Source organism: Camelus bactrianus, chromosome 8 (genome assembly GCF_048773025.1).
Source record: "Camelus bactrianus isolate YW-2024 breed Bactrian camel chromosome 8, ASM4877302v1, whole genome shotgun sequence".
Lineage (NCBI taxonomy): Eukaryota > Metazoa > Chordata > Mammalia > Artiodactyla > Camelidae > Camelus > Camelus bactrianus.
Genome location: NC_133546.1, coordinates 13362016 through 13384420, shown reverse-complemented (window position 1 = coordinate 13384420; position 22405 = coordinate 13362016). Strand labels below are relative to the sequence as shown.

The 22405-nt window shown below is 43.0% G+C and overlaps 1 protein-coding gene across 2 annotated transcripts in view; it reads left to right on the top strand.

Moving 5' to 3' along the window:
- Positions 1 to 17951: 17951 nt before the first annotated feature.
- ESR1 (estrogen receptor 1) overlaps positions 17952 to 22405 on the top strand; it is a 336829-nt gene continuing 332375 nt past the window's right edge. Inside the window, exon 1 of one of the 2 annotated variants that reach the window (XM_074368144.1) lies at positions 17952 to 18083. The gene's annotated coding sequence lies outside the window, so the exon portion shown is untranslated. The remainder of the gene's footprint in view (positions 18084 to 22405) is intronic. The other variant, XM_074368145.1, reaches the window with a different exon arrangement.

The window sequence follows — 22405 nt, the reverse complement described above, 5'->3', positions numbered from 1 at the left end:
ACTGGCATTCTGAAATTGATTTAAAGCTGTCGTGGGAAGAAAAACTACATTGAAAAAAAATTAAATCTTAGATTTAGAGATAGCAGGGGAAAAATAAATTCCCATTCCCTGGGGATCCAAAATACTGTCCCTCTTGTTCAGCTGTTAGAAGTGAGGAAAAGAAGTTGCATAGCTGGTCTGGAGGGAGAGACAAATGCTCCCTTTGGCCAAAGTCATACTTTAAAGAGCATTTATTGATTAATAATCTCAACTACTTCTATGAAGAAAGCTGCATATTCCCCTCCTCCTGTAGAAGTAGCAATTGGGTTCCCAACAGATGAGTATGACCAAAGGGCCCACAGTCCCTAGGCCACTTGTCCCTCCATCCAATCTCCACTGACCTGGCCCAGTGCAGTCTTCTCCTTGGTCTGGCACTTCGAAATGTGGACCCAGAGCAGATATCTGAGCACGGTGTTGGCGACAGCTGGGCTTCAGAGACATTCACAGCAGTGGTGGGGAGGCTGTTTGGGAGCTGGGAAACCTGGAGGACCAGCAAGGAAGCTCTTGTACTGAGATCTGGGTACGGGTGCAGATTGCTGGAAATGAGCTAGTGTCTTGGGAAGGGAAGAGGAGGGTTAAAGGTGAGCTGCAGAGGTACCATGGGAGGAGTGAGCCCCTCCCACCATGGAGAAGGGATTCAACAATATGAAATTGACTGAGAAATTTAGGAAGGTGGAGGAAGAAGGGACAATGACACCCTTGAAAAAATTACTTGAGGAACCTGAGGAGACAAAAGTCTGATTCCAAAGAGGAAGCCCCAGGAGCACCAAGTCCAGACTAAGAGTGAAGACTCTGGCACTTGAATGCTTGAGCTGGAATCTTGTGATGGCTACTTGTTAGCTGGGTGAACTTGGGCAAGTTATTAACTACCCGTGCCTCAGTTTCTTCATCTGTAAAATGGGGGTAGTGATATAACCACCTGATAAGGTGGCTGTGAGGATTAAATGGGTTAATAAAGAAGGCTCTCAGAACACAGCTGGGCATGTCATAAGCAGTGTATGTGTTTGCCATCATTAGGATGCTTTTTAAAAAGTTTAGTGAAAACAGATATAACTGGGACCGGTTGGAGTGAGAAGTAGAATCGAGGGAAGTTTATTTCTTTTAATTAATGGGAGATCTTCAAGCATGTTCAAAGTTGAGGGGAGGGGCACATGAGAGAGGGAAGAAATGGCAGATATAAAAGAGGGCTTGTTGGAGGTACCTTAGATCCAGGCTATGCAATCAGTGCATGGGGGAAACTTAGCCTTAGAGGGAGGGAAAATGGCCTCGCTTTGCACTTGGAATAAAATCTAGGCTCTTTCCCTGGACCTCCAAAGCCCCCCATGAACTGGCTCCTGTCTGCCTCTCTAGCTATAATTCCTCCCGTTTTCTCCGCTGCCTTTTACAATCAGTCCTCCATAACCAAGTGTTCTGCACTTGTGGATTCAACCAACTGCATATCAAAAATATTTATGTATATATATGTATATATATTTTAAATTTTGGAAAATTCCAAAGAGCAAAGCTTGAATATGCCTTCCACTTGCAACTATTTACATAGCAGGGAGGATGTGCATAGGTTGTGTGCAAACACTGCACCATCATATACAAGGGACTTGAGCATCTGAGGATTTTGGTATCCACGGGGATCCTGGTACCAATCCCTCACAGATACTAAGGGTTGACAGTGTATTTCTTGCATTTTCTCAGCTTTGCCAAAGGGTGTTCCTGCCTGGGCCTTTGCTCCAGCCGTTCCATCTTCCCGCAAAGCACTTTACTCAGATACTTACTGGGCTGGCTCCTTTGCATCACTCAGATCTCACTTTAAATTCATGGAGGTCTTCCCTGACCACCTAATCCAAAGTGGCTGGTGTCCATTCCGATACCTACATCTCCGTGTCTCCGTTGTATTTATCACCACCTGATGTTTCCTTGTTTTTTTTTTTTTTTTTATCGGTTCATTGCCTGCCTCTCTTCACTAGTGTACCAGCTTCTTTGGGGAAGAGGCCTCTTCTGCTCAGTCACCACGGTTTCCCTTGTTCCTGGCACACAGTAGGAGCTTGATGAAATGTTTGTTGAATGAATGAATGTATCTTTCTCTAACAGGTGAGAAAAACAGGAGGCAAGTCTGGGTGAAGAAGGTATGTCCTGAAGTGGAGAGGAAGGAGTTGAGGAAATGGGCCTTCTTTTTTTCCTTTTTCACAGAAAAAAATATAGTAAGATAGTATGTAGCAAGTGAATTGGATTGGGGATCCAGAGGGTCTCAGAATAGACCTCAGAGGAATGTGTTAAGGAATCAGAGGAAGTGGAGTAAAGAGGAGGGGAAGCTATGGTGCAGCTGCGCCCTCAGGGAGTGCAGAAGAAAGTTCTTGAAGAGGAGGCCTGGGAATTCCCAGAACAAGTGGGTGAGCAGAGTTGGGGGTCCTTGCATTTGATGGCAGCTCTTTTTGCCCTTTGTTCTCTGTTTGTTTTTTTGTTCTCTTTGATCCTTCTTGTAGTTTTCTTGGCCTAATTGAAATAACAACAATGGGTAACACTGTCTGAGCGTCTCCCTGTGCTTGGTCTGGTGGTGAGCCTTCCCAGGCACCTACTGCTCATCTCTACCCGGTAAGCCCTGGAGGAGGTGCGGCTCCTAGTCCCATTTTATAGCTGAGAAAATGGAGGCTTAGAGTGGCTGACTAACTCCTCAGCGCTGGGAGCCGGGAGCAGGGAGCCGGTCGCAGGCCTGGCTCCAGCACCTGCTGTCTTAACCGCTCTCCTCCACCAACTCGCTGGACTTTCCAGAAACCAGTCAGGGCAGGTTTCTGGGCTTCTCCTCACATGGGCCTGGCTTCAGGTTTAGCTGTTGCTTTGGCCTCACTAGGTAAAGGTGCGAATGTAGGAAGGGCGTTGCTGGCTCTGGTCCCGCCAGACCCCAGCTCCACGCCTCCGGCCCAGGAGGAGGGGGGAGCCAACCAGGGTGCTGAGGGAATGAAGGTTTTCTCGTAATTAGTTATTCCTTTAAGTGTCAAATAGGACTCAGCTGTGATCCCGTTAGATGGTAGACTTCTTCTCAAAGGCGGCTCCCTAAACCTTTCCCACACTGTGACACTTCACCTACTCATCTTTTCATATTGTTTGCATGTGAAATTCTCTCAAACACTGTTTTCTCATTCTTAGTGTTGCATATTTTAATTCTTTCTTCTTTTTTTTTGTATCAGATTTATAAGTTTATCTATTTTTTTGGTCTTTTCAAAGAAACAACTTCAGATTTATTTATTCTTTTTATTTTTCATTTTTTTGGTCTGTCTTTAGCAGCAGGTTCTAATTTCTCTTAATTTTTTTGGATTTATTTTGGTCATTTCTGATTTCTTAAAATGAGTATTAAATTATATATATAATATATGTATACATAATATATGATAATATTATATTGTATGTACTATATATGTATACTATAATGATATATTTATTGTTTTATAATATGTATAATTATGTATTATATAAATCATATATATAACTATAATTAGATCTATGTAAAGTAGGTATTATTCATATAATTATAAAGGTATAATTATCTACATCTAGATAATTATATAGATAGCATTATAATTACATAAATTTATAATATGTAAAATGTATCATTGTATAGGTGATATATAAAAACAAAACTTCATTTAAGTCAGTTTCTTTTGTGATCCATAGGTTTTGGTCTGAAGCATCTTTTTCATTGCCTCCAAAATAGTTTGGTTATCACCTTTGATTTCTTCAGTTCTAAAGGTTAGTTAGATAGATATATATATAAAATCCTAATTTTCAAGTAAAGATTTTATCTTTTTATTCCAATTTTATTGGATTATTATCAGATTATTTGTCCTGTAAACCTATACTTTTTCAGAAAGTTTCTTAGCAAATTCTTTGGGCTAAGATTTTATAAATGGTTGATGGGTAGACAAAAAATATTATGTAGTTGAATTGTCAGAAGCTCTACATCACTATCAAATGTAGACAATGGAGTGTAATACCCATTCACTTCTAAAAGAGATATATTGACACCTTCCACTACAATTGCCTTTTAATTAAGTTCTCGCACTCCTGAATAGCTTTTGCTTTATATATTTAGCTGCTACATTGTTTGAGCCCTTCAGCCTGCTGACTGTTAGACTTTGTTTTTAAAAGCGTACCTTTTATATTGCACATTTCTCTTTATCTGTTTGTTCAGTTTTCCCACAACTAATTAAAATGCATGGTATTAATGTTACTCTTTTTCAAAGTAGCTTAGGCAGCTCTGCTCCCATCATGCAGTGCTGGGCCGCTGGGTTCTCTCTCTAACACTGTGTATCTCAACCTTGAGTCTGTCAGAATAAACTATAAACATTCCATGTTACTTTTTGCCATTTTAAAACCTATCTATCTCCAATGTATTTAATTTGGACATTAATTATAACCACATGGTTTTTGTCTATTATAAAAGATAATACATGATTTTCTGTTGGACCTAAGTTGCAGTTCCAACCTACCTAGGATCATCAGCCTTACCAGTCCCACTATGTACTTTCCAGACATTACTGCAAGCTCGCGTACAAGAGAACACTAGTAAGACTGCATTAGATTTCCGTTAAGAAATCCTGTGTTTTCTAAAGAAGGAAAAATGGATTGATGTATTTTTAGATCACTATCCTCTGAGCCAGGCTTTAAAGTGCTTTGGTGATGTATAAAAAATAAATCATTTTCCCACTGCTAGGCCCATTAAAAAAAATTGAATTAGCATTAATGTATAATATTATATAAGTTACAGGTGTACAATGTAGTGATTAACAATTTTTAAAGGTTATACTCCATTTATAGTTATAAAATATTTGCTCTATTAAGCAATATATTCTTTTGTCTTATTTATTTTACACATAGTAGTTTGTACCTATTATTCCCCTACTCCTATATTTCCCCTCCCCTCTTCCTGCTCCCTACTGGTAACCAACACTTTGTTCTTTATATCTGTGAATCTGCTGCTTTTTTGTTATATTCACTAGTTTTGTATTTTTTAGATTCGACATATAAGTGGTGTTAAACACTATTTGTCTTTCTCTATCTGGCTTATTTCACTTAGCGTAATGCCTTTCAGGTCCATCCATGTTGCTGCAAATGGCAAGATTTCATTCTTTTCATGGCTGAGTAGTATTCCATCATATATATTTTTACTACATCTTCTTTATCCAGTCATCTGTTGATGGAAACTTAGGTTGCTTCCATGTCTTGGCAATTGTAAATAATGCTGATATGAACATTCTTGTGCATGTATCTTTTCAAATTAGAGTTTTTGTGTTTTTCAGATATATACCCAGGAGTGGAATTGCTGGGTCATATGGTAGCTCAATTTTAGTTTTTTGAGAAACCTCCATACTGTTTTCCACAGTGGCTACACCAATTTACATTCCCACCAGTAGTTTATGAGGGTTCCCTTTTCTCCACATCCTCACCAGCATTTGTTATTTGTGTTCCTTTTTGATGATTGTCATCCTGAGAGGTGTGAGGTGATATCTTACTGTGGTTTTGATTTGCATTTCTCTGCTGGTTAGTGATGCTGAGCGTATTTTCATGTGCCTGTTGGACTTCTGCATTTCCTCTTTGGAAAAATGTCTATTCAGGTCATCTTCTGCCCATTTTGAATCCAGTTGTTTGAAATTTGAAATAGAAGGAAAGAAAAAATTAATGTTACATAAATGGCCATTTTTTTCTAAATTGAAGTACAGTCAGTTACAATGTGTCAATTTCTGGTGTACAGCAAAATGTCCCAGTCATGCATATACATACATATATTCATTTTCATATTCTATGGTCATTTAAAAAATAACTACATTTATATAGTGTGTCCTAGTGATTTGTTAAAAGCCATCACTTTAGGTTGGACTTCTCAGAATGTTCATCATGCTACCACCGTGCTGCACTTACCTTAAAAAAATAAAACGCTTCCCCTAAAGTGGCTCATTTACTCACTCACATAACTTGGTAATTAAAGATTAAGAATTGCTTGGAACCCATATATTAAGTCAGGCTATGGTGAAACAAAATTAGCAATATTCGAGTGGGTGTCAGAAAACAGGTGCAGTGGCGTTGAATTTAAGGGCCAGTTTGTCAGATTATCATCTGCTATGCTGCTGTGGACCAGGTGGGGGCAGCAGAGAGCTGGCTGAGGTCCATCTAAGGCAGGGTCTGCGCGTCACCTAGGATCCCAGGTCCCAGGTGGAGGTGGCAAGGAGTTAGGAAATAGAGTCAAGGTTTTGTCTGCAACTGAGAGGAAGGGAGGAAAGCAAGAGAATTAGAAATACCACAAAGGTCAGAATTCGGAGGAAACTAGGATTGAAATAGGACTGATGTAAGTCAAGAGCTGGTGACGAAAACACAGGGAGCAAGAGAAACAAGAAGGTGAGTGTGGGTGGAGAGACGGGAGGGACCATCCCAACACAGTGGCCAGGTCTCTGCTGGGTCCTGCTTGGTCTTCCAAGGGCAGTGGCTCCCAATGGACTGAGATTTGGGAGGTACCAGCCACGTATCTCTCTTGAGCGGAGACGGTAATTAAAGTTCTTGTTTCATTAACAAATATTGCAATCAGTCGAGTGCACTTGGGACGATTTGGGAGTGATCAGGGTGTGGTGCTGTAGTGTTGCTTGAGCTTTTCCTTTTGGTTACTCCAAAGAACTACCGCCGTCAGCATCCTTCTGTCCATCTTTTGGAAAAAATTTTCACAACCACCCAGAAAATACAGTTCAGAACTCCTGTTTACTTAATGGTCTACTCCACTTGAAACATCACACTCTCCCTGTGTGGTCTCGTCATAATTATCTTCAAATGGTGCTAATTAACAGAACCAACACATGAGCACCGTTCCTTCCCCTGACTTGGCACCCTCACAAACCACTTTTAGCACCCCTCGTGGGAAGGCATTCTGGAGATCCCTTCTCTGCACCCTCTCCCCACTTCTGTAAGCTGCCTCACCAGGGAAACCGCTATTCCATAAAGAACATTACTGAGTTCTAGCAGATGGTTGCTTATCTCAAGACTTGCGTATTCACCAAAATCCCAGCAGAAGAAAAGCCTTTTGGATAGTCCCCTAGAGCTAATCCTAATAATTTGAACCATGGAAGGCAGTTTGGAAATGGAGACAGAGTACGGAGAAAGACAAGGAGAGAGTACAGGAAAGAGTTCTTGAGAAACAAGGAAAATTTGGGTTAGAACATGAAATGATAGCCACCGATTTTCTGGGGAATATAGATGGAAATTTTTCGGTGCCTGATGACCCCAAGAAACAACCAGACATTGGTGCCTCCTCCTCTTAGCTGTGCCTGCGGCAGCGTAACGGCCACTTTGTTGATCCGAGGAATTGACCTCTTTCTGCCTTTACCTCCCTTTCTGTTAAATGGGAATCAAAGTGCTTGCTGACAGTGTTTTGAAAAGGTTTTACAGGGAAGATCAGAGACTATTACTGACGACCCGATGGCTCTCTGGGTGAGAGTCGGCTGCGAATGAGCGCGCACACACAGCATTTCATTAATGAAGTTCTGGGCGTCCAGCTTCTCCTTCAAGAGTAAACATACGCCCCGTAGAATCCACTCGGTTTGCATTATTCTGTAGCGTTGTTTGTAAATCTTTTGAGTGATTACCCGGTGTTTGTTCTCTATTGTTCGCAATGCTCTTTTAAAAGCTGAATATAGAACTTCAGTCCCTGCTGGTTTGTTCTTTTCCACTTGGCAAAGTTTGATTGATTTTAGTTTTCTTTTGGCCTGTGTTTCTCAGTGGCTTGAAATGAGCATGGCTCTTTTTGTTTACTTCTTTACCCACATTGTCAATAAGAGAATTACCCTGGGAACGGGACATGCAGTGTAATTTCTGCAGCAGAGTCCCAAAGGGAGGAAGGCTTGATATAAATTTGGAATATAGTATTGTTTTAGCTTTATTTTTTAGACCTTGGAACTGCTGCCCGGGAGTTATTATTTTTCACTAATGAAAACATTCACACATTCTCTTCAGTGGTACTGTCCAACCTGGCAAAACTGTAAAAAAAAAAGTAATGAAGAATACGTGAAGCAAATGTAATGGAAGAAACAGGAAGTCAATGTCTATAAAGAATGTCAGGAACTGGTGATGTCGTGGTCTGGTTTGATTAGATGTATGTGAGTTGCATGAATAGACTTGAATGGGATGGGTTTATAGAGATGGTGAGGAAAGATCACTCCAACCCAGGGGTTCTCAACGCTTGCTGTACATTAGAATCACCTGGAGATAAAAAAAAAAAAAAAAAAAGAAGTGATGCTGTGGTCTCTCTCCAGAAGTGAGGACATCCGAGGGCATGGTGTAGGCATAGGCAACTGTGAAGACTCCTCAGTTGACAGCCAGGGTTTAGAAGTACTGGTAACCAATGGAAAAATGCAACTGAGTAGTGTCTCTGGGCAAGGGATCTTAGCCTCGTCCAGACACCTGTCTGGGTCGACGCGCATTTGTGGACTTCATCCAGCTCTCAATAGGCCTCCTCCTCTGGCACTGCTCCCACGCTAGCTGGCTCTTCCTGACTTTCGAAATAATAAGCTTTTTTTTTTTTTCAATTGAACTCCTGGAGCATTTAGGATACCATGAAAATGCTGAATGGAACAGTTTGAAATACCGTTCATTGACTTTATTTAAACTGTGGTGGAAATAGATACATTTTTTCAAAGATCCTGATCCAATTGTGGAAAGATTATTTTCTGAGAGTGGATGAAACGTCTGTTTTGTATCTCAAAGGCAGTGCTTTAGACATTGGAGCCAGCTGTCTTCCCCAATTCAAAGGATGCCATGTGTCCCAAATGTGACCTTTGACATGGCCTAAAAGTTCCCTGTTCAAAAGAATTCACGTTAGCTTGAGAGGTAATTTCCAGACATAGAGACCTGTTAATTTAGTTTCTATCTGCTAGTTGGTTACATCCAAAGAAGAGTGCTCTGAGGGAACCAGACTCAGAAAAAGTAAATAAGTGCACTGGGGGTGAAGAGGGAGGTGACAGCCAGGAGCAGGGAGAGCAAACCCAGGTGAAGCCAGGTAATGGGGAGATTATAGGTACCTGAGGATAGGGAAGGCGGGGACCCTGGGAGGCTGAACAGAAGAGAGGCCGGGGTCCACTCTCATCAACCGAGAGTCACGGTCAGCAGTGTTTTAACTACTATCTACACCTCCCAGTTGGTACCTCCATCCAAGCCCTTTCTGTTGACCTCCGACTTTCACCTTGCCATACCCATTTGGCTGTCTAAATTGGCATCTCAAACTTAGCATGTCTAAAACTGGACTCTAGAACCCTCTCTTCCCCCAAACCTGTGCCTGCCGGGGTCTTCCTTATCTGAGTAAGTGGCAGCTCCACACTAGGGTTCTGGGGACCAAAAGCATCAGAGTCGTTCTTGCCTCCTTTCGTCCTCTCCCTCTGTGGACATCATATCTGTCAGCGAACATGTTGGCTCCACCTTTCAAATTCAGGCAGACTGTAGCTCCTTGGCCCCACCTACCACCAGCACCCTGGCGTAAGCATCCTGGCCTCTCACCTGGGCTGTGGGTGGCCTTCTACCTGGTTCCTGCCTCTCCTGTCTCCCCACCCACACAACCAGCTTGTACTCATCAGGTACTGTGGGCCTTTAAAAACTTGAGCCAGATCACGTCACTCCTGCCCAAAGGTCTCCAGTGGTTTTCCATCCCACTCGGAATAAAAGTCAGTCCCCTTCGGATGGCCCGACACAGCTTGGAGCTCAGGTTACTCTCCCACCTCTTCTCCTTTTTCTACCCCTGTGGGTGCCACATCAGCTCCTCTAGCTCCTCCCTGATGCCCAGATATGCCTGGGACCCTCCTGTCCCTGCAGACGCAGGTGCTCTTCCCCGAGACAGTGACCTGTCCCCTCGCCGCCTTCAGGTGGCTGCTGGAGGTCGTCTCTCAGGCCGCCTGTCTGATTGCCAGGCTTGAAGGTCACCCCTCGGCCTTGTGCTCCTTGTCCCATTCCCGGCTTAGTCTTCGCCTTCACACTTGGCACTGTTTGACTTTCTCTCTATATTTTATTTATTGGCTATTGTTTCCCTTTCCCTCTTCCTCCACTAGAATATAAACTCCCTGAGGTCAGGGATTTTTGTCTATTTTGTTTGCTACATCCCCAACTCCTGGAACAGTACCTGGCACATTGTAGGTGCTCAGTAAATAATTATTAGATAAAAAAATGAACTGGTCTCCTAGCTCATCTCTACCCTCCTGTCCTAGTGACTGGGTGTGTCCTGCTCTGTGACCAAGTCTTGGCCTTACTTCCCTTGTGTCCCCAAACGTGGAACTTCCCATGTCTTGGACAGCCTGGGCTCCGTGTTCTCGTGTGTGACTTCCGCACCTGTCCTGCCCTCTGGGGCTCCGCCAGCTGCCCGGGTTGGTTGCTGGCCACTTCCCCGTCCCTGCTCGGTCAGGCAGCCGGGCTTGTGCTGTGGCCTCCTCCCCCACAGCGCTCGCTCTCCCCCGGCCCCTCTTCTCAGGACCCCTCTCCTGGCTGACCTCTCACTTGGGCTTATATTCTTACTTTTCCCTTAAACAAGCAGCCCCTGGCCCTCACCAGCCTGGAGTTTTGATACATTGGTCAACCTGCTGAGCATCCCTTTTAATAATTCTTAATTATACTTCAGGCTAGCTCTGTGCAACAGTCCCACAAATAATGATTCTTTCTAAGGCTGCCCTGGCATGTGAGAAGGTGGGAAAAATGCTTCAGGATGCTTGGCCCGTGGTAGTTCTGAAATGCCTGGTGAAGGTGTGTGGGCGAAGGTTCCCACGGCTCTGATGGGCTCTGGTAGGGGAGGGGCAGTGGTAGATGGGGGAGGGCCCTGGACCCCCAGTTCTCCTCTGGCTTCCCCTAACCTTAACCCCGGGGCTCTGACTGTTGATCTTATGATATAGAAGCTTCTGGGGGCAGGAGTGACTGTGGAAACTGGAGGTTGTTTCTGAACTATTTCACAACACTTTTCTCCAGGAAAAAGAAAAAAAAGAAAAAAAAAAGCCTCATTCTCTTCATCCCCAGTGTTACATAACCTAACATTTCCCTTGCTGGTTGAAATGAATATCCTTTCTCTGCCTGAGTAAATAGGACACACACTCTTTGGGACAGGCTGCTTCCTCTGCTCCGGGGCTTCCGAGGGACTCGGCTGCTTTTGCTGGTTTAGTGGTGGCCCGTCGCGCAGCCCGGGCCAGTTCTCCCTTCTCGGCTCCTCTTTGGAGTGTGGATTCCACCAAAACACCTTTTAAATGTCTTCACGAACAAAGACCCTCCTGTGGCCGTCGTGGTGACTGGAAGACGGGCTCACCGCGAGGCTCTGGGCTGTTTGCAGCTGGAAATCTACTGTTGCTCCTTACACACCTCTCCTAAGTGCAGAAACGCCACAAAAGGCCCTGAAAAACAGCAGGACTGAAAAATCCAGAGTTACAAACCTGCTGCCAAAGGCATGTCAGCTGTCTGCCCCGCCTTTGCAGGAGAACTGTTTACCTGCTAACTTAGTAGTCAACCTTGATCTTGGTCTACAAGCGGCTTCCTGTTACTACCTGGTAATTGCTGGATGGACCTAAGGTTTGGAAAATCAATATCTCTGTGGTGTTTTACAAGTAAAATGTTAAAAAATGACAAATGACTATCTTGATTTATTTCAGAAGAATGGTGCAAATTGCAAAGCTTTATTCATTTGGTAAAAGGTGCTAGTTTTGAAAAGGAAAAGTAATCATATCGGCAGTGGTAAAAATGTCAAAGAAACGTGGTAGGACACGCGACAGTGTATTAAACACTCCGTTTATAATGATAAGCTCCTTCCTTTAGGAGTTCTCCATCTTGTTTTAGGCTTCTTAAAGGATCACATGAAGTTTCTAGACTCTCTTCTCAGAAAAATGCACATGTGTTTATGGAGCCAATAGACTGGCTGTGATTTCAGGAGGTTCCAAATCCCCTGGGACTGTCTTTGTGGACTTTTGCTGTGCGGAGTGGAGAAAGCAAACCAGTAAAGGCTAGAGTGATTTTATGAAAGGGAAGTATAGATATATAGTAACCAACCAAAACTTAGTGTGGGGAAAATGATTAAACATATCATTGCCCAAGTGATGGCAACAAAATTATATTCCTATTACTATCCATTTTAAATGCATTTTACTCTTACAGTGATCAAGTGATCCAAATGCTTGCTTTTCATTTTTTTTATTCTCATATTTTATTTAATGCCAGAACTGTGCAATTTGAATATGTTGTGTCTTGTCTTTGATGTAATTATCTAGTTTTCTCCCTCGTTTCCTTTTTTTTTTTTGCTTCGTATCCTTATTTCAAGGACCTGAAAGGTATCAGGCTTTGGGGGAAAATAGTTTCCGGTAGAGGTTTTGATATTGTAGAGGAAGCTTTCTAAACCCAGACTTGGGGGCTGAGACCACTCAGTGCCCCTGTAAAGGGTTAAGCTCTACTGTTGCTGCTGCTTGGAGAGCGAGGTGAATATAGGTCTCCTAGGCCACTGGGATGAGACAGGGATGGGGCTCGGGGTTGGGGTTCGGGGATGGACAGGTCTTTCTGTCTCTTCTATTCAAGTTCAAATTTATTTGCATGAACAAATAAAGGTTTGTGTGTCAGGCACTGTGCGAATTACTGGCATGGATCCAGATGGAGGAAGACACCCCCAGGCAAGGTGCAGTTAACTGCAATCAGTTGGTGGGAGGAGGTACGGGAGGGAGATGCACAAGTAACTCAGGAGCAGGCTGAGTTGTCATTCCCTGAAGAGTGTTGTCAAGTGTTCAGTAAAAGTATATTTAGGTTCTGATGCATTGGTCATCAGGTTGTCATACAGTTCATCTGCTGAAGTGTCATCCTACCAGACACAAGCTCCTCAAGGCCACGTCTGTTCATGGTTGCCTGGAACAGAGGAGATGTTCGTGTGTACTTGTTGCTGGAGGGGAGAAGTGCAAGCAATGTGCAGTGGGGGTTCAGAGGTGGGTGAGAACAGGGCAATGTTGGGCAGTCAGGAAGGGCTCCACGGAGAAGGTGTTCTTCGAGGTCAACTTTGAAGAAGTGGTAGGTTCATAACTAGCCCAGATGGGGAAGAGGCCAAGACAGAAGCATGGGATACTGGGGCTAAGGAACAAGGCCACTCGATCAGAGCTCGAGGCTGGAGAGGTGGGCTGGGACCCAGCTATCTGGGAGATGCTGAGTAGTTTGCACTTAATTTGCTCTTGTAGTGATATGACGATGGTGATTGTTCAGGAAGGTCATCTGGTGAAGGCGTGTCTGATGGATTAGAAATGGGAGAGGCAGGAGGCAGTCAGACCATTTAGGATGCTATTGCCGTAGTCCAGCTTGGAGGTGAAGGAGGCTTGAGTAGTAATATGGAGAAGGAAATAAAAGGGATGGAGGCTGGAGATATCTTGGAGGTAGAGTCTGAAGTCCTTGTAATCCATAGTTCCCTAGAAAAAACCCGCCCGGGAAAAAAAAATTGGATGAAAACAACAGTAACAAAATAATATTTTTCTCACTCTGCTTTCCCTCAACTGTTGTCACAACATGAAGGCCTTTCAAATTCTTCCCTTCTGTGTCCTGAGGAGAATAATCAGATGCTCTTGAACTTGCTGCAGGTGCTGAGCATCACGGCAGGCCTGCCGGAGCGTCCAGCGTCGGCCAAGGCTGCTGCGGTCGATGCCAGGCAGAGGCGCCGACGAGGGCAGGATTCACTTGCTGCTGGGGTGGCCGGATCCTCCCGTGGGGAGAGCTGCTCACTCCTGGTTGTAATCTGGTTTAGGAACCAAGTGTTCCTCGGCCTTGGATGCAATCTGTGGAGTTTTCTTGTCGCCTCAGAAGTTCTCCTTTGCAGTTGATGAAAACAAACTACTGGAAGGGCCAACCTTCTCTGATTCCCAGTTGATATCTTGCTTCCTACCAAGGAGAAGCGTGCGTCTGTTATCTGGCGGTTGAGACTGATGGCGCTGGGCAGTGGTCAGGGACGGGTGTTTGGGGTGAAGAACAGAGGGGTCAAGTCTCTCAGGAGTAAGAAGGGTCAGAGAGAGATCTTCTTTGCTCAGCCAAGCGAACGGCTTTCCCACTTTAAAACCTTGTATTCCTCAGGTGTTACTTCCTTTGTCACCCCTGTCAGTGTAAAAGCCCATTGATTCTCCTAACAGAAGCTTTATTGATAATTATTTCCTTACATGGGATGTTTGTGACTTACAGTCTTTTTCTATGTAAAGAAGAGGCACGTGATTTATGAAGGTGGGTTTTAAAGGCCTTTCTACAGATGAAGTGTAAGGTTTAATTGAATTTGTTGACCTTTTTGCAAAAGTATTTTCTGCCTAACCTCCGTTCTCTGAAGGAAGATCATCCTTTCTCTATCTCTCTTTCTTTCTTCTTTCTTTCTTTCTTTCTTTCTTTTTCTTTCTTTCTTTCTTTCTTTCTTTCTTTCTTTCTTTCTTTCTTTCTTTCTTTCTCTTTCTTTCTTTCCTTCCTTCCTTCTTTCCTTCCTTCTTTCTTTCCTTCTTTCCTTCCTTTCTTCCTTCCTTCCTTCATCTTTGAGAAAGGTACTACCTTTACCCCTATAAGCTTCAACTAGAGAGTTTTGGTTTGAGTCAACCACAGTGGAAAGAGTCATCAGGTATTGGTCATATTAAGGCTCTGTTTTCAAATACCCTGGGCCTGTCCGTTGAAAATAGGACTGCTGGATATTGTGCCACCATCTACAAAAACCAGCACCTGTGATCCAGGATGAGTGTTTTAGTTACAGTTTTTGATGGCACTGAACAGAGACTCCCTTTGGATACCTGGTAATAAAGGTGATGAAAGAATTTGGGTGACGCCCACAACCCTGCCAGACCCTGCCATGCACTCATGGGCCCAGGGCCTCAAACTTGCTCATCTTGGCTCACTGGGTTTCTCTGTCCTTGCATAGCTTACTTTGCTCAGGGCATTTGCTTACTATGGCCTCCACCTACCCCAAGACATCCTCCTGCCTCTGTGTCTCACCAGCTCAGTCTCGGTTTCCAAAATCCACACTCCCAAGAGCTTGAATGTGATTGGTCACGTTCGTCTTTTCACGTTAGGTCATGTCCTTGGCCATTGCCTATCTGGGTCAGATGCCTGTCCCTGGTCCAGTGAGCTCTGATTTCAGGTGAGGGCTGAGAGTCACAGGGATGAGATCGGTTGTCCAGGCAACAGGAGCCTAGGGCAGGGCACTCTCCCTTAGAAAGATGAGTGAGTGAGCGCTCAGGCATTGACTGGTATCTCCAGGCAAGCAGAGTTTCAATTTTGATTGCTCTTCATGAGGGAAACTAAAAGCACAGAGCTGCCTTTATAGTATGATGGAATCGGAGCACGTTTAGAGCTGCGGCCAATGGAAACATCTTTGCTAATAAGAACAAATGAAGAACTTGGGCAATTAACTATGTAATTGAGTCCCAAACTCTGCTGTCATCTGGGGCATTAGATAAAAACACACACTCTAAATAAAAACCCTGAGTTTTATTTTAACTTGAATCACCCAGATTATAGCAGGATTTTGCTTGAATGACTCAGACAGATTGCATCAATTTTCTGCTTTACTTTGCTTGTGAAGACCAGGCTGTTAGTGGTCACTTCTGGAATGAGAGAACATATTAAAAAAAAGAAAAAAGGTTGGAACCAGGAAAGATTCTAGAATTTCCTTGTTCTGTATTTCTTAGTAAACAATATGACACTATAAGGGAATGTGTATGTTGATTTTTTTTAAACAAAGATGAAGTGGATAACATGATTTTGATGGAATATAAGGCTTTATTTTTCACTTGAAAAAAATGCATGTAAGGGAATTAGGCATAGAGGTGCAATATTTCTCTTTGAATTATGAGATTAAATGTGCGCTGTGTTTGTTTCAATTACACTGGGTCCCACTGCTTCACTTAAATTATTCTTTTCTTCCTATTTGTCTCTTCATTATTCATTCTATCTAATAATGATGAACACAGTTTAATTAGAAACTTTTCTTCAAAGGAGTTTTTTTTTTCCTATAAGGAAGCACAGAATACTTTAAAACAATGTTAGTCCAAGCAGACATTTTTATTTTTAGTGATTTCCTTAAAATGATAAACTTTAAGATCAATCATAGTCATCTTTCTATATCAATCTGTAGAAATTGGTTCTTACCCGTCCACTGATAATGTCTCAACTTTTCCTTCCAACGATACATGTAACACATGTGTGTTCCCACAGTGTGTTCCCATGTGCTGCTTCAGAGTCTGCAGCGGAGTGTTAAAAGCTTGGGTGATTAAGTCAGACCACCTGAGTATGAACCTTGACTCCAGCTGTAAAATGTTGGAATAGTTACTTAATCTTGGTATCCCAGGATCTCCTCACCTGCAAAATGGGTTTGCAATAGCACTGACCTCCTTGAGTTGTTGTGAAACTGCTCACAATAGTATTGACCTCTAGTATGTGCCCAGAAGGCATTTGCTATTATTTTTATTCTCTCCCACTTGAGAAAGCACATATTAGAATACAATGAATATCGGTAATAGTCTTTTAAGGATAATTCACCTAATTTTTATTTTACCTGAATTTATATTATACATTTATGTTTTCTAATGAGTAGAGAATAACTCTAACCTTCAGTTCAGAATTGAGTGTCCTATTTTGAGAACTGTTGCTCTAAATAATTTTCTCCTCTGTACTGATGTGCAGAACTGATTTTAACAGACAGCTAAAAGCTATTTGAAAGGCATACTTCATCCATTCTGACAAATCAAATAATTGAAGGATTTAATTAATTTAGAAAAAAAATTTTTGCTTTCAAAACATTTAAAGTGTTCAAAACATTTTAGTAAATAAGTCACCTTTTGCCACGAATCATAAGAAAAGTAATAAAAAGCTAATAAAACTCCTACAATGCATTGGTACACATGGTCCTTCTTTTTGTAAGTGAATCGTGCTGAAATTTTTTGTTTAAGTCAAAATGAAATACTTCACGTATTAGCTAAAATATGTCCTGCTCTACGTATTCTGTGGAAATTAATCTCAGACAAATTTGCATACTCAAATTATTTTACGGGCTAACTCACAAGTATAAAGATAATTGAAGACAGCTAAGAGCCTTTATTTCAAAATGTTTTAAAGCATTGATTATGAGATTTTTTTTACCTTTTTTCCTAAGCCGATATTGAGTGGCACTGATTGTCCACAGATGTCAACCTGCATCTGGAGATTCTAGAAGGCCCAGGATCTAGAGAGCCTCCCCTACACCCTCTCCTCCACCATTCTGACTTGCAGAAAACCAGCCTTTCTTCAGACTTGAGTAGAAGAATCGAACATGTTTTTTTAAACGGATCCTTTAACATATACATGACACACGCAAACAAAACAAAATACCCCACAAACCCTTAAATGGCTGGAGGAAATGCCAGATTATTCATGGAAAGATCAGATGACGGAGGAATGGCTTCAGAGGCAGAGAAGCCAACCTCTGCAGGTTACTGAAGTTGAGAACCTAATTAATCAGTGACAAGAAATGCAGAGTTGTGGAGTCAATGGCTGAAAGCGCTCACCGACCTCGTCCTCACTCCTGCTCTGAGCTGTAACTACTTTCAGATGAACAAAATTTATGTGCCGAATCAGTGCTTTATTATTATTATTTTTCCTACTCAACATGCCTGTCTAGACTTCAGGCTTTCTTAGTAGTGAAGAGGAAATCAGCTGGATTACATCAAAAAATTTCAGGCAGATTAATAGATGACTTACACCCTTGTTAAACGTCTGTCTGGACTGAAGTGCTAAGAAAGTTAGAATCAGGCCTCACGTGGAGAAAGGCGGGCCACCCCCTCCTCTATTTTGTACGGGAGATTTTCCACTCCTAGTCAAATGGTGGTGCTAGTTCTTTATTTTTGAGTTACTGCATTTCCTAATTTCATGGTCATAACAGCCTCCTGTCTACTGCCTCAGAACGGATTTCACCAAAACTGAAAATAAAGCTCCATGCTCAGAAGCTCCCTAACGGCTCGAAAGGTTACTGTTCCTTTCCCTAGCCCATTCTATAGCATAAGAAGACAGTCTTTCAGTGCCATTCTTCTCTTCAAGTAGGTACTCCTGTTTCTTCTTCTCAATATCTGTCTATATTTTTTCTTTTTTGTGATATGTGTTACTATGGACAGGCAGGATGTAACTTTAGAGCTTCCCTCTCCTGTTCAAAGATGTTCCTTTTTCTCTTAATGTTCCAGGGATATTTTGCAAAGTTGCTGGCAAGTATTACTACGACGTTAAAATGTTACAGCTAAACTTGGTACGGCGAAAATTCACTTTTGGGATAATGTTCAGCTGAGTCAGAGGGCAACCCGACTACCCTTTTCCTAGTACAGCACTGACAAGCTGTCTGCCTGCCCCAGATAAGGCATTTTTATTTGCTCCAGCTCTCGCTAGGAGGTTCTGTATTATTGAAACGTGTCAGAATTGAAAAAGTGATTAATTGGACTGATCACAGGCTTGCATGAACGCGCTACCTGTTTTCTTAATCTTGGGTGCCGTAACTTATGGGAGTTGGAACTAAGCAATCTGAATAAGCCATTATTTGTTTCCCAAAGGCAGTCAAGTTTTCTGAAAAGCTACGCCATCTAGCAATCCCGAAGTGAGCCACCCTGTCTTTAAATTACCCTGGGATTTTAGGCAAATGCTTTTGGGTCCTGCTGCCTCAGTTTGCTCTCCTGTGAAAAACTCCCAGTCGCCTTTTGCAGCAGGCTGGCGTGCACACCTCCCTTCATAAGCCGTGTGCTACTCGAGTAATGATGTGGCAGTCACAAAAGACAGGGCAGGATACTTTCATTTTGGTTAGAGGAATGCCCCACGTTTCAGGAAATGTGCGTTAAGTTCTAAGTTTCGTGCTTTGTCATGAGGGTAACCGGTTTTTGCTCTCACAGACATGCCCGTAGAAGCCAACGTGATTTTTAAAAAAAATCTTAATGTAAGGATTGGGCTTTATCAGGACTTAGGATCATCGCACTGACTCCTGTTCAAAGGTGCCAGATTTCTCTTGGATTTCTGGGCCAGATCTAAGAGACTTGCAGAGCAACTCCAAGCATAAGGTTGCTGGGAAACTCATCTGGTTTTGAATGCGATATATACATCACATATATCACGTACATGATATATATTAATGTTGAGAGTGAACTTCTGAATGTAAGGTAGAAGTATTTGAATTTTATCATGCGCCGAGAGACAAAAGAAATTAAATTTGATGGGAACTTCTGAGATCTAGGCTCATTCAGAGCCCATTTCTACCCTATTCCTTTCTGTTTCTCAAAAGCAAATGCTCCAATTTTGTTAATATTCCACAGAGATGGCCCGCTAGGCTTTAACATACATGGCTATAATATTCCAGAGATTAGATATAATACTGTAAAGGGTGTTGGAGATCTAAGAAATTAGGAATAAAAATAATATAACTATCAGAGCCAACATGTAGGAGAGAAAAGCAAAATTTTGAAAATGAATGTAAGGGTCATCTTTCCTGGCAGGATATTTTTCTTAGACCCTTGAGATATGTGGTTTGTTTTGTGGACCTGCCAGTCAAGGAGAGGGATAAAGCACATGTGTCTCAAACTTACAGCAATAACAAGGTCTAAAAATTGTCTTTATTTCAATAAACTTTGTATTTTTCATTCACTTTAGGATTTAGAACTAGCTAAACACCCACTCTAAACCTCTGTACAGTATAAATATTTACCCTGCGTGTCTGGTCAACATTTTTACGTGGTCTTCTGTGGCTTCTCCGAGTATTTGTCCATTTCATTTGGTCCAGTCAGTCAGAACAACTGGTGGGGCTGAGGGCCCAGTGGTTAGGCTTCCGTTTGCCAGAAACAGAGAACAGCTCTGGTTCATGGCTGCAGATTGGCTGCAAAGATTAATAGCAAGAATAAGAGTGACCCGGCTCTGAGCAGACAGTCCACATTGTTTGTAAAATATTCATAGCATGTTTCCTCGGTAGTAGCTGAGAAATTGTCCTGTGCATCCATCTCCATCCGGGCTGCGTCTCTGTCCTTAATGCCCAAGTGAAGCTTCCTGCATAGGGAGTAATAAAGTGCTATTTTTAGAGGCAGGTAGTTAACTGGAGGCTTTCAATAAAGGTGATAGTGAGGATGGTGAGCTTGCCTTTCAGGCAACATCTCAGTAGGCTTCTTCTGGATCATTCCCACTGGACCCCAGCAAAACCTAGCCCATCAGTGAGTTTATGGTTCTTTCTAAGGAGTGTAACATTTTTTCTCTTCCATGAGGAGGCTTGCATTATTCATTCACCCCTAAAAATTGCTGGGGAGCACCTGCTTCTGCTCAGGTCTCCCCTAACAGTAACTCTCTGGTGAGGATACAGACATTCAGCAGTTCAACTCAAATCCACAGGAGATGGCTGAGTCCAAGCCATAGGTCCCACTACATTCTAGTTGTGTGACTTCACCTCTGGCCTCAAATCCTTCATCTGCTAAGTAAATCAGAGTGGCCACTGGACATTACTGTGTGGAATACATGAGGTCAAACCACTTAGTAAACCACTTGCGGTCTTCCCACATTAGAAACTCAGCAGGATGAAGTCATTTTTATCCCAAGCCTAGTCCAGTGCCTGATAATAACTGTTGGGGGAATAAATACCCAGACCTCATGGTCAGCATCGCAGCTACTAGGAGTTTGCATCCATCGGCCCATATCTGGGAACTTGACCTGAAAAAATGGCAGCAGATGCAGCCAGCTGAGCATGCCGCCTGTTGACATGCTGCTGCTTCTGTAGTGAGTGTAAGTGTTGGAGGAGACCGTGCAGAAACCTCCAGCATCCTACCCGCCATCATTCCTCTTCTTTGTGCCTATAAAGCACAGTCACATCCATTCGTGATGAGAAAGTAGTGAAGAAAGTGGGCAAATTCTTGCTGAGAGGAGTATGTAAAAAACTTGTTACAAGTGCTTCATGCGTTCATTTTGCTGCCAAAAGAAGCGTTTTGCTTGGTAATTGGGGTGAGGCCTGAGTCTATGCACACGTGGAATTGTATGCTGACTTCTCATTCAATGTGATGCCAAAGGCCTGGGATGATCGCTGCCTCTCTGGCTCCATAGCAAATAGTTAATGCCCGTGGGGTCGTAGAAACAGCAATTATATTAGCACCTAACATCTAGGGAGCTCTTACTTTGTCCCATGCTTTTTATAGGCCTGGTCACATTTAATCCTTACAACCACCCCATGTGGTAAACAATATTATGATTCCATTTTTAAAACTGAGGACACTAAGGCTTTGCAAAATTAGGTAATGTGTTCAATGTTAGACAGCTTTATAAATGACAGTTCTAAGACCTGAAGATAAGCTTATCTGTTTCCAAAGCCCATGCTTGATACAATATTCATTTCTAAAGTTTTTGATCAATATGATTCTTGCCTTGAAGAAGTAAGCTGAGCATCTAGGGCTTGTAAGAGGTAATACTATACCCTCTCCAGGCCTCAGTATCTTCATCTGTAGAAGGGGAATAATGATATCTGACTTAACGGAAGTTTTATAGCTGTGCACGAGGATGAAATTAAATACTGTAAGTGCAAGAGCTTTGTAAAAAGTTCAGTTTTGTGAAATACAAGTCTTTATATGGAATGCTTAAATGATTACTTAGTTACATGTAAAATCTCATTACCACGCACCTGAGAGTGGCCCTGGTGTGGTGCTCTGAAGTGGGTATGAGAGGCGGGTCCACTGATGCTCTAAAGACTTGAGAGCATGTGCAGTGGTGGACTCTGTGGGTGGAGAGTCTTGGCCCCGGGCAGGTGGCAAAGCTTGTAAATACCGCCGGCAGAATGGGTGGGGCTTTGGCGGGAGAGTGGTGGATAGGCCCAGAGCCAGCTGCTTCCCTCTCTGAGTAATCCTCTCCCTGGGGCATCCCTGCCGACTTCGGGATGCTCTCTAACTCCTCTGAGAAGATGGCCAGGAGCAGCCCTGGCCACTGAGTTGTGAAAAACCGCAAAGACTGGTTCAGCTGCGCCCCTGGAGCTTCATTTTCCTAACCCCGGCCTCCAGCAGGCTCATCTGGCTTCACTCTTCTATTAATAGCGTCACTAACTCTCCATTCTTTGAGGCTTCCTGCTAAGAAGGAACACAAACGGGGCACCGTCTTGCCAGGTCCCCTTTTTCACTGACTTAAAGTTCCCTTGCGGGAACTAGCAGTCACACAAGGGAAGAGACAGGTCCCAACAGAGTGACAGTCCTAGGGAAACTGGGGAGCCTAAGACTCGCTCAGTCTGTGTGGTCACGGCGCCCGCTCTGCTCCCTGCCCTTTGCTGGGTAGTAGATTGCACTGCGTTTTTGGCACTTCTTCGTCCTCCGATCTCATCAACCTGTCCTCTTGCCAAAGGGCTAGCAGCTGAGCTCTCTAAACACAGCTC